This window comes from Delphinus delphis, chromosome 7 (genome assembly GCF_949987515.2).
Source record: "Delphinus delphis chromosome 7, mDelDel1.2, whole genome shotgun sequence".
Taxonomy (NCBI): domain Eukaryota; kingdom Metazoa; phylum Chordata; class Mammalia; order Artiodactyla; family Delphinidae; genus Delphinus; species Delphinus delphis.
The window spans coordinates 64785648-64798919 of record NC_082689.1 but is presented as its reverse complement, the minus strand read 5'-3'; the positions used below and the strand labels follow the sequence as shown (position 1 = coordinate 64798919).

General features: G+C 35.9%; 1 protein-coding gene across 2 annotated transcripts in view; it reads left to right on the top strand.

Annotated features, from left to right (window-relative positions):
• XIRP2 (xin actin binding repeat containing 2) overlaps positions 1-13272 on the top strand; it is a 299799-nt gene that overhangs the window by 240399 nt on the left and 46128 nt on the right. The window lies entirely within an intron of this gene.

Below are 13272 nucleotides of genomic sequence, written 5' to 3'. Positions count from 1 at the left end.
GAGCTGGATTTCATTGTGGCAGACTCACAGGTTCACAGGCAAGAAGTTTATTTTTGCTCCCTCCGGGAAGCTCTAATCCCAAATTTCACATTGCTGCTCTGCTTAAATAACTTCTGTTACAGAATTTGGAACTTGTTTTCTACTCTTTAAAAAGAAGTACGAGAGAGAAATTAAAATCTGTCAACAGAAACCATGAAAAGATGGGCGTTGAATTTTGCAGTATTTTTGCAAGGCAGTTTCATTCAATAAATGCTTATTGGGCATACACTGTGTACAAGTCATGAGGTTATATGTTAAATACCTGTGAAGTTGGCCATATTCATTTCTACTGTTGGTTTGCTTCTTGGCAATCTAGGAATTTTAGGTAATAATAAAAATTGAATAACCAGTTCTGCAAAAATGTTAGGAAAGTCTCTGGCACTCATTGTTAGGGAAAACACAAGCATGTCATGCTTAGAGGTGCATTATATTTCTTCTACCTCCACATAAGGGCCCACAAGGAGCATTTCTGGCCACTGTGTGATGGCCAGCCTTGCATATTCACAATGTGGGTGTTGCCATTTTGTAAACTGATGAAACTAAGAGATTCTTCGACTGAAATCATGGTGGACACGGTTATGCAGGCTACTAGAAGATTCAAGAGATGGAGACTATGCTGAGTTCCTGGCTAGTGGTTGATAACCTGTAGTTGTAGTTAGGTGTCTAAATTTTTAAAATAATCTTTAAAAACAAACAAGGAGATGCTTAACTTTAGAGTCTGATTTCCCTTTTAGGTAAGTTGTCCTAAAACAGTAGGAGGTCACACTAAAATGAAGTGATTTGTCCATCTGCCTAAGGCTTTTGGTACCTAAAGGGAGTAGTCTTGGAAAGTGATTCTATTTTAAAGCTGTGAAAGCCTAGCTTCATATGGAATTTTACAAAGAAGCCCAATATATAGTTTTAATTGCTTCTTACATTTCACTCCCCACAACTTTCCTCTTCTCACCTTCCACTACACTTGAGTTTAAATACCATTGGTCTAGGAAAATTTTGTTTGCAAGTTTTAATTAAATTCTCTGTTGTTCACAGATGTTACTGTCTTAATGTGCATGGAAAAGAGCAAGTTTCAATCTGAATAACATTTAAAGACTGATTTTTACACTACACCCTCTAAAAACAGGAGTGAAATAAGCAGCATAAACTCAGTTCCTCCACTTACGGGGCACTTACAGGATTAGGTTTTGAATCTAAGGGAAAAGAAACAAATGCCAATGCCAAATTTTTTAAGACAAGTAACTATAAATAAATTAAGGGATGATGAGACTAACTATGTATCCCATGTGTATCTTAAGCAGGGAAGACTATTAAATTACTTCCACTCTTTGGACAGTTCTTAGGACCAGCATATCATTAGGAAACTGACATCATCTCTTTCTTTTGAAATTACAGTCTGTGTTGCTATGCAGAGGATATTTAGGTCATGTTAATGGTGACAGGGAGAGTAACCCAGCACCTGGCTGATTCAAAGTTTTGATATATTAAAATCATTATAGCTTTAATTTATAAACATCCTTGTACAAAATTTAAAAGACTTAAATTCAAAATGTATACAACACTATCTAGTGTTCCCTGCAATTACGGGGGACAATAATCAGAAAGGAGTTGTGACAGTACAAACATTTGACAAGTGTTGATTACCTTTCATTTTAGAGCATGTTAGAAGAACCAGAGCTTTGGTAAGAAAAACAGATTCTTAATATTTTTGCTTAACACTCACAGTTTTATCTTCCTACCCAGGAAACATTTAAATGATTGAAGATCACATCGTTTGCCCAGTGTTTATTTCTTTAGGTAGAATTTTTCTAAGTACATCACTGCTCTGAAAGAGTGAATTTACTTCCAAAGGCGTCTTTTATTCGCAAGCAAAATGTTGCATTATTTAAGCATTTTCACTTTTCTCCTTGACTGCTCAGCTTTTCCAAATAATGTTCAGTAAAGAAAGTATATGGAATTCGTGTGCTTTCCTTTCTTTGATCAAGTCTATCAGCCATTAAGTTCAAAAGAAAACCATAGCAAAGTATGCTGTTATTTGTGGACTTAGGCAGAGAAAGCATTGTAAACAAAGACTTACTTAAGGTCATTGAAAAGAGTTTGTGTAAATTTGAAGACCGAATTTCTCTAAGACAAAAGGTGGACTGAATTAAATGCATTTTATTATTCAAAGGAAAAGAATGATTAGTAAGAGAGAAGCTGCCACAGCATTAATTGTCTAAGTCATTGAGAGTCAGAGTTTAGTGATTTGCTTTCTTTTAATATCCTTTGTCAGAATAAATCTCAGATGCTAACCTTAATGGAGAGGTGAAAGTCGGAAAGAGGATGAAGAATTGAGGAATTCCTAAAAATGGATCTGGAAACGTCTGGCTTTTCCAGACTGCAGCTAGCATAGAACTTATTTAAGGTAATAGTAACTAAGTAACTTTCCTACCCTGCCCACGCTCAAACAATTTAAAGGTAGGCATGCTGGGAAGATGTTTTTCAAAGCTGCAAATTATTAAATGTTCATCTGCATTTTATTACTGTTGCTTATTTTTGATCTGTTGAGTGACGACAGCATACTTGGAACTAAACGAAACAGTTCAGTACACATGAACTAACTTCGTATGGATTTTTTTAAAAGCCTATGAGAAGCAAAAGTCGATTATTTTAGGGAAAGACAAATTCTAAACTGGTAATCAGTAGGAATAAAAAAAGAGTATATTAGGAAATAATGAGTGAGAAAAAGAAGTTATATCAAAGAGGTAACAACTTAGGGAGAGGTGAATAATGTAGAATGATACCAACTTTGAAGATTTTCTAGAACAGAGACTTTAGGAAAAAAGGGATGGAAATCAATTTAAACAGAAGGAATACACAGATTAAATAGAAAGAATACCTATATTCAAACTAACCAAATATTAAAACACCTCTTCCTTTAGCTGTTATCAAACACCTAAATAAGGTTCTTAGTAGGGGTACAGAGGTGCCTAGCAATGCAGAGGTACTTAGTAGAGCAACCGTGGAATGGATCATAAGTGAGGGATCCAGGATCCTTCTCTTCTTTGCCTTTGGTGGGTGGTGACAAGGGCAGCAGAGACTTAGGGAGCGGCCCAGTCATCCCTGCCTGACCGGTCCAGACCAGGGTTCATTGTGCCAAGCCCACTGTTCAGAGACCCTATAGGAAAATGAAAAATGTGAATAACTTTGAGTCATGGTGTCATGATTTTACCTAAAAAACAGAGAGCAGGGGAAAACATGAGGAACCATCGCAGGGAGAAAAGGAGCAGATCTGTCCCTATAGTGGGCCATACTAGGGTGATTTTCATGAACTTTACATTTTCAGGGGACTGCCCTCTTCTTTGCTGGTGAAAAATTAGTAGCTCATTGGCTAGTGCCAAAAACACAGATAGACTAACACTTTGATATTATATACATTGACATTCTTCTCTTTTACATATATTTTCTCCATTCCTATGGCCATATGAGCAGGACTGTGCCAACTTCCTTGCCCTAATCTCTTACTGTAATTATGTATTCTTTCACAATCTATTGCGTTCTCCTTGTTTCAAGCAACATGGTAGATACTTGGCTTATAAAGAGGAATGGAATATCATTACAGCCTTTAGATTCATATGGACCAGAGTCAAGTCCTATCCTTTCTACTTACTAGCTTTGAGATTTGGGAAAATTTCATAACTTTTATTATCTCAGACTTGTATCATGTCAGATTATCTGGAAAATAATATCTAGGATATATAATAACACCTAAGGTGACTGGAAGTTACTGAGCGTATATTATTTACTATGTGCAAGATACTATGTAAAACCCCTTACTTTAATAAGATCTCCTTCAGTCCTCACAGGCAATCAGATTCTGGTATCATTCTCATGTTATAGCTAAGAAGAAGGAGACTTCGAGAGGTTAAGAAATTTGCTTAAAGTCAAAAGTAAGTGTCAGAGATAGAATAAATATTGGGCTTTCTGGGTCCAGAGTAGATGGTCAATCTCCCTGTGGGTCTGCCTGCTGCGGGATGAAACCAAGACAGAACCCAGCGTAAAACAGGTTTCCTAAATGAACTTAACCCTGTGCTGGAGGAGCACGCATGTGGGTGGAAGGTGAGAGAAGAAGGGAAGACAGAGAGATTCAATGACACACTAAAAAGTAACAAGTAATACAGACAGAAGTGTAATTTTTAAATGTTGGGAAAGCACAGCAGAGGGAGCTACTCACTGCCTAGATTAAGTGGGGAAAAATCTGAAGAGAAATTGAGCCACTGTGAGGATACATGTGAGGGACTTTTCAACCCCATCAAATCTGATTGGTCTTGATCTATTTTAATTCAGTTTCATCTCAGTATAAATAAATGTGATTTTGGGGATGGGGCTGTGGAGTGTGTGCTACCAAGTTCCTCAGGATTCCCCACCTAAGGAGGACTCCATTTGGTATGTCTTCAGAAAAGGTAACTTCCTTAGCAGGGCCAGCCATCTGGGAAATTTTTTATTCCTAAATCAGCATGTCGAAATGGTGCAACCTGTTGTATTTCTGTTTTTAGAGATAAGGCCAGATTAACGCTTAGAATACTGTATTTCTTGAGGATCTCTCTGGTGTTTTTTTTTTTCCCTCTCTTTTCAGGTAGAGCAGGACTAAATACAATGGTGAGTAATTTGTGCCCTGCCCTGAGCACTGTGCTTGGTCAACAGCAGATGAGTAGTAGATGTTTACTGAATGTATGCCTAAAGCCTTAAGAGGAGAATTTATCAGATACTCTTATTGTATACCTGGGATGCAGATTTAAACAAGAGGAAACTTTGATGGAAGCATGCCACCACCTCCCATGCCTTGAGGCAAAACAAATCAATAGAAATGAGAGCAGTGGACCTTGCTTCACATTTTCCTTCCCTTGTAGTAAAGTTTATCTCTCTCCCTGCTGGCTTGGATCAATACCTAACCCCATCTCAAGTTTGATCTCTATAGTGACCAAAGAAATATAACTGAAAAATTTGCTTTGATTTTTAATTCTAAACTCAAGCTTATAAGGACAAAAAAGGATTCACTTAGAGACATAGAAATTCAACTTATTGGTTTCCCTTTGATTTATCCCTATATACACTGAAATAAAGGATTTGTGTGTAGATATTTAGGAAATATACACATACTACCCTGCTTTGATTTTTAATTCTAAACTCAAGCTTATAAGGACAAAAAAGGATTCACTTAGAGACATAGAAATTCAACTTATTGGTTTCCCTTTGATTTATCCCTATATACACTGAAATAAAGGATTTGTGTGTAGATATTTAGGAAACAGAAAGGAGAATTCATACCCTTAATTTAAAATTTACTTTATAATGTTATATTTTAATGAAAAATACTTACATAAGAGACTGTGTAGAGTTAAATAGCCTTGTACTCAGAAATACCTGAACTTGGGGCTTCCCTGGTGGCACAGTGGTTGAGAGTCCGCCTACCAATGCAGGGGACGCGGGTGCCCCTGTCCGGGAGGATCCCACATGCCGCAGAGCGGCTGGGCCCGTGGGCCATGGCGTCCGGAGCCTGTGCTCCGCAACGGGAGAGGCCACAACAGTGAGAGGCCCGCGTACTGCAAAAAAAAAAGAAATACCTGAACTTAATTCCAAGCTGAGCCACTTACTATATGATTTTTACCTTTTTAAATGTTGCTTTCACCGCAGTAAACTGGAAATAATACCACCCATCAGATATAGTTGTTATAAGAATTAGATGTAAAATGTAGATGTGTAAGAATACATGTCAAATGATTAATGCGTAATTGATACTCATTAACAGATGGTTATCATTGTTATAATGCAACATAAGTCTGATTGTGCTAGGGAAGTGTCTAACAAGAGACATATTGTAAAAATATGCATCATCTATAAGCATTTAATAGTTTTAATTTATTTGACTATTTCAAAGGAATTTAAGTCATTTTATTCAATTATTGATTTTTTAACTGGCCAATTCCTTAACTAAACTAAGCAATTAATTAATCTAATAGCAATATGATTGAATTTTCAAATATGCCCAAACCAGCAATATTAACCTACTAATGATTATTTAATCTCTGTCGAACTTCTGTACATTTATAACTGCTCTCGTAACAGAAGCACTTCTTGTGAGATGATAGGGGCTGCAGAAAACAGAAGACAAGTCTATATAAGAAAAACTTACTACAGTTAGAAATGGCAGTTCTGTTACTCAAAGAGGTTACTATCTAAATGGACATTTATGCTGAGTCTTATCTATAAGTAGGTGGACGTTTATTCTTTGGGGTGTAAAGAAATTCAAAGATGTTTCCATCACAGGGTAGTTTGTGTATATGAATCTGTGAGATTAGGGGGAGCTAGAACTGAAATATGCCTTAAGAAGAATTTACTGTGTAGTGATTTCTGACTTGGTCAGGTGTATGTGTATGTACAGTGGATGTTTGTATTAGTTTCCTGTTGCTGTTGTAACAAATTACTGCAAACAATTGTAAGCACAAACAATTGGGCTTATAATAGCACAAATCCATTATATTATAGCTCTGGAGATCCAAAATCCAAAATGAGTTTTGCTGGGTCAAAATCAAGGTGTTGGCTGGGGCCCCACTCCTCCTAAAAGCTCTATGAGGGAGGTTGCCTGTTTCCTTCCTTGCCTTTTCCAGCTTTTAGAATCCACCTACATTCCTAGACTCATGGGACCTTTCCTCCACTTTCAAAGCCAGTAGTTTAGATTCTGCAATGCATCTCTCTCTCTCTCTCTCTCTCTCTCTCTCTCTCTCTCTCTCTTTCTTTTTCTTCCTCTCCCTCTTCTTCTCCCTCCCCCCCTTCTCCTTCTCCTTCTTCTTTTTCTTCTTCTTCTTCTTCCCTCTCTCTCTCCTTCTGTCATTACCTCTCCTTTCTGATTCTGACTCTCCTGCCCCTCTTTTACTTATAAGAACCCTTGTGACTACATTGAACCCACCTGGACAATCCAGGATAAACTCCCCATCTCAAAATCCTTAACTTAACCACATCTGCAAAGTCCCTTTTGCCATGTAATGTAGCGTATTCACAAATTCTGGGAATAAGGGTGTGCACATCTTTGGAGGACCAATATTTGGTTTACCACATTGCTAAATCTTGTCGTTTTCCTCTGTCAGGCAACTAGATGTATAGGATCTCTTCCAGTACCCGGTGAATTAGGAGAATAGTGGTTATGGAAGATGTAGTAAGGAGGCAAGAACTAATCCTTTTTATTACCCTGAGAGATGATCTGTTTTTGTTAATGTATAAATCATGCTAATCAGATGAATGGATGGATTTTGGGGAAGGTGACAATAGTACACACAACACAATGCATTTTGGGGGAGTGGGACCATAGGGAAGTTAGTTTAAAAGGTGGAATCTGATTCACTGGGTTCGTATGCTGGAGGGACGGCACAGTATAGCTTTCGTGCCATCATGGCATATACACTTTACTCTTTGCCCTTCCTCTCCATGTTTTTTAAAAACAGTAAATTAATGGAATATTGTGCTATACACTTGCTCTTTCATTTTATTCTCCGTTTCTTGGCTTCATAATATTCAAATGAGGGTAAAATATATAAAACTCAAATTGATTACAAATTTGACTTGGCAGCAGCATTCTGAATGTTTAAAAGACATGAATTTTATTATTAGCTGAGGGATATGCAAATATTATAAATTATAGAAAATTTATTCATGCTAATGGCTCTGAGTCTATGGTATGTCCATCGGTATGATATGCTGTACACAAATCCGAGCTGGGGTATAGATCATATATTTAGATTTGATAGAATTTAGCTCGTCATTCTCCCAATTTAGTTCTCAATCAATTTTCTGAGTTCAAAGCAGTTGACTTCTTTATAATGCATCCAGATTATAATAGCAAGGCTATTGATATGTCACCAAAAGTACGCTTGCCTCCTTGAAGCTGGCATCTATATTTGCCTCAGCTTTGTGGGCTTCCATGTGACACCCCAGCGCATTCTCTGCCTGGCTTTTAGTTTGGACTAAATAAAGGGTTCTCAAATTGATTTTAGAAAATTTCCAAGAAAAAAATCATTAAATTCTCATTTTTCTGCTCGAGAGTTCAAATTACTATTGAACCTTACAATTTCTTTTGAGTAATACTTATACATCGGATTATCCAGGACTATTTGTTTATTGTATATATGTTATTGCACAGGCAATGAGTCAGTTAACAACAAAAAAGGCATCTTTTTGTTGTTTGAATTTCCCTTCATCTGTTTCCTTGAGCAAGTGATTGTTTGGGTTTGTCTTTTGGTTTCTGGACTCTTGTACTTCTTGAGATGTAGCATAGAATTGTACTTAAGTCACAGAACCTGGAGCCAGACTGTCTAGCTCCCCTTCCAGCTCTGAAACTCACCAGCCACATGATCTTGAGCAAGTTTTACAATCTTTTCTATGTCTCTGTTTCCTTATCTGTAAAATGGAGATTAAAAATAAATATAGTCTCTACCTCATAGGGTGGTTGAGACCATTAAAAAGACTAACTAGTCTGACACATAGAATGCACTTTATACATATTTGCTATTATTTTTTTACTTGTGAATCATTCTTTTAAGTCCTTTATCTGTCTTTTCAATAACGTTAGTTTTTTTTTCAACCAATATTCTTTACAGAAAATTAACACTTCAACCTCTTTATTATAATTGTCCCTTTTCCATTTTCCTTTGGCCGTATAAATTTTTTGAAAGATTTTTTCACTTTGAATTTTCATGCTTTGAAAGTCCAACTAAAATCATTTTATGAATTACTTATATCTCTCTAAGAATTGTTCATCATTTTAAAAAGCATTTAAGTCCTTATCTAATACTCCATGTGTAATATGCAGTGTGGTGAGGAACTCTGAATGTTTTCCTCAAAATCATTACCTACTTTTCCCAACATGATTTGTTGGTAATTCTGCTGTTTCCTCCCACTTCTGCATTGTTCCCTCTTCCACATAGTCACATGGCCAACTCCTTCATGTTTCAGTGCAAATGTTCCACTTCTCAGGATGCCTTCCAGACACCTAGCTCACTGACACACCCAGGTGGATTAGGTTCTCCCCCGTAGGCTCCCAACTCACCTGGTGCAAAACCATAAACTCCTTGGGCTATAATTGCCTGTTTCTCTTGCCAACTAGACTGAAATCTCTGGAGCATAGTGAATGTGTCTTATGCTTATTGTAGATAATCAATATTTATTTAATAATAATGAATAAGTATATTAAAATAAACCTTATTAATTATATAATTCAAATAATTTATTTTTGAAGTTTCATATGACAAAGATGGAAGAAAGTTAGAGTCATCCACAGCGATTACAGTCCCATAAAATTCTTCTTCTTGTTACAGATGCTCTTTATATGTTTCTGTACTATGCTAGTCAGCATGTAGAGTCACATCGTTGTTACAGCTTCATAGTGGGGCAGCATCTTCTATCTACAGAATAGCTCTCTATTTCATTTAACATATTTTGTCTTTAATGCTACTTTGCATGAAAGGAATATAGTCATGATAACTTCTCTTCATTTATTTTTGCCTCACAATTTCTTGACCAATATTTTCTTTTTAAATTTTGTGTCTTGCAGGTGGCATATGGTTGGATTTATTTGTCTTTGTCTTTTAGGGTGAAGTTTGACCCGTGTTTATTTACATTTGGTTTTACACTATTATATTTGGTTTTCTTTGTTAAGGATCTTTGTTTTCTTTTTTGGCTGACTTTTGTTAAATGGTCTGTGTTTGGCTTTTTGTTGACTTCTCACATGAGTAACAGCTTGAATTCACATAGAGTAGTCCTCAAAACTAAAATTTCAGTAACAAGTAATCAGTTCTCTAACTGCTTTTCGTGTTCAATGTTATAAAGAAGATACCTCAGGATTTCTGAATTTTGTTTCTTCATCACAGAAACTCTTCATGTGTCTGGGTAATTGTAGAACTTTTCTTTTTCTTTGATTCTGAAATGTTTTACTAGGATCTGCTGATATATTGGTGTTTTAAAATTAATTTTATTCCTATATTATGGTAAATACTTTAAATCTATGCCCAAATTTTATCTTCAGCAAAAATTTCTTCTATTGTATTTCATTTGTTCTGCCCACTCTCCCTCCCTCCCACGGAAATGCTGTTATCTTCTAGCTTGAATTTTGCTGTCTGTTCTCTATCTTTGTCATCTTCTTTCACATTGTTGTTAGTATGTTATTGGTTTTTCTCTTCTGCAGCATGTATTACTCTATTAGCTGCCTTCAATGTGTATTTTAATTCTTCTAAGAAACCTTCAATACCCTTAGTTCTCTTCTCACCTTTGATAACTTTCCTTTCTTCTGATTTCACCATGGTTAGGAAATCAGACACACCTCTGCTTACACCTGTACTGTAAGTCAGACAGAGCAAGTATCAGCTTCACAACTCAGATATTAGCAAGTGTTCTCTTAGTGAAATAAAGAGGTCAAAGTACTTTTTACTTTATTCTATAGACTTATTTATTGATGACAGTAGCATCATTATTTTCAGTCAATTATTTGCTTTTTAAAATTTTTTATATAAATTTTAAATGTTACTTTCCATTTCCAGTTATTACAAAATATTGGCTATATTCCCCATGTTGTACAATGTATCCTTGATTCTGTCTTACACCCAACTTGTTCTTCTGTGTTACCTTTCTCTTTAAAGTTACCCTAAACATTAAACACTGTTTGCAATCTCAGTTGCATCCAAGTCTTCTGAAATAGCACATTGTGAGGTCAGGCGACCAATGTTCCTATCTTCTTCCCCACACATCCCTAAGTCCCTAAGTAAGGGACTGTCTTATCAACCCTACAAATTTACATCAGGTGTCATCAGCATCAAGATAGGAACAGATAGGTGCACTGCCTTATAGTATACTAGTCAGGAAACATCACCTTGCTTTTCAGATGAGGAAATTGAAAGACACTGACTTAGGAGGTTAAGAACCAACATGGACACAGTTTGTTAGCTGAAGGTTGGTTTTCTATTCCACGACCCTACCTGCGTAGGCAAAGTTACTGATGGGAAAGAGAGAAGGAGAGAGAGTGAGAAAAAGAGAGACAAAGAGAGAGAGAGATTAAAATGTAATGTTTTTTCTGTGATCAGAATAAAAGGCTACAAGGCAATGGAATCCAAATCTCTTAATACTCAGGCAACAGATTTCCTGACCATTAATCTTAGGCATTTCCCAGTAGGATGAAAATGATAAAAATCATTTGGAAATATTTCGAAAGTAAATACTCGCTGTAAATTTTTGCAAAAATAAACTGCTGACTTTCTGTTAAGATTAATAAAATAATAACATCTTTAATTAATAATGTGCAAAATGAAGTTTATACCTTAATGTGGAAAAACTTCAGTGGTTCATGTTCAATAAAATTTATATAGTGACCATTTACAACAAAGTAAGAAGAGTACAGCTGAACATAAACGGAATTCATCTGTGCAAATAGATAATCCAGAGAGGAAAATAAAGATATATTTTCTTCAGCATGTGAAAGACTTTCAGTAGTTGGTGGGAATCTCTTTTTATCAGGATCAACTGGAGGAGTGTACCTTTGTGTAGGTAGATATGAGGTTTTGGAAGACAGTTGAATTTTAAAAACTAACTGACATTTATTGTGAACATATCAGTTTCTACAATCACAGTATTCATATGATACAATGTCTTATTCCTTTATATTTTTTTCCTTTAATACTGTGTGAAATAAAATATAAAAAATAAATATTAAAATTTTAAAAATATATTTACAAATTTTATTAAAATAAATGAAAATTTTAACTGAATAAGAAGTCCTTAAGAAAAAGCAAATACTCAGGGAGTCAAAAAACAAATGATTTTTAATTTTTCCTGGGTCGCAGTAGTTGTTCTCAACTGCTGTTGTGTACAGAAATCTTGGAGAAGCTAATAGAAAGAACAAACAATGTAATAAGATGGTTCAATGTGGGGACTGGGTAAGAAGGTAGGGAGAACAGGGCAGGGAAGGAACAGCTTGGTGGTGGTCTGTTACCTGGGGTTGTCTGGGACTTGGTTCATTGTAATTAAATCAAACCGATTCAAATAACAAAATATACCAAAGACCGCTAACCCTGTGAGTACAAAAGACTACCAGCCCTAAGGTGAAAGGCAGGGGGTGTATGAATGAGTGATAAACATATCAGAACTCACACATACACAGATATACACAGACACACCATATACTGGTTGGTTCCAGAAGGAGCCCTTGAAATGATTTTGTAATTACAATTCTTTAAGAGTGAATAGTAAACCAACAAGCAGAGTCATAACAGCAAAGAACACTGGATAAAATAAGAAAAACTAGTTTTGGAACCAACTCTGGCACCTATATCTAAATAACCATCACATTAACCAGGGAGAATCCTTAGGTTTCTTTCACATAAGGAAATATTTAGACATGTTTCCTTATGCCTAAAAGGAGTTGGTTAGACTAGGTGAGACTGTATCAGCTCTAAGACATTTCTGTTTCTAACAACTGTTATTCTGTGATCATGCAATCAGTCTTTTGCTCTGTTTGCAAGTATGTAATTCCTAATACTCTGTATTTTTGTCAGGTAGATGGCTTACATGGGAAAATATAAGATGCTCTGGAACAACTGACAAAGCTTTTTTTTAATGGGACTATTATTTCTTTCTTATGTTACACATGCCTCTATGGAATAAAAGGAAAAAAATCCACAGTCTATAATTCTCATAGCATTCACATATTTTAGATTTATCTCCTTGAGGGTTGAAGGGTAGGGAGAGAAGCAAAGAGCAATTTTTAGACTTGCCAAAGATTTAGTCAAACCACCAAATCTGACACTTACTAATTGTGTGATCATGGGAAAGTTTTTTAACTACTCTGACTCTCCATTTTCTTTATCTAAAAATTTTAGAAAATAATAGAACCTACCTCATGAGGATGTTAGAGAAGTAAATGAGATGATGCTTTTATAGCATTTAGCATAACTCCAACACAATGCTTCAGGAAATGTTCACTAACACTATGTATCTCTTAATAAATACCTATTGTTCATCAGAATAATTGCAGGAGTAGGAGTGGGGACAATATTTTAATTTGCTGTTTGCATAAGCATATGCTTCTGTGTAGGCATTTTGTAGCTTTGCTTGAAAGCTTGAAAAAAAGAGGGTGACCATGAAACTTGGAAAATACCATGGAATGTTACAGTCTGTTTTCCGAGACCAGATGTTTTAAGTGCCTTCACTGTTCCTAAGATG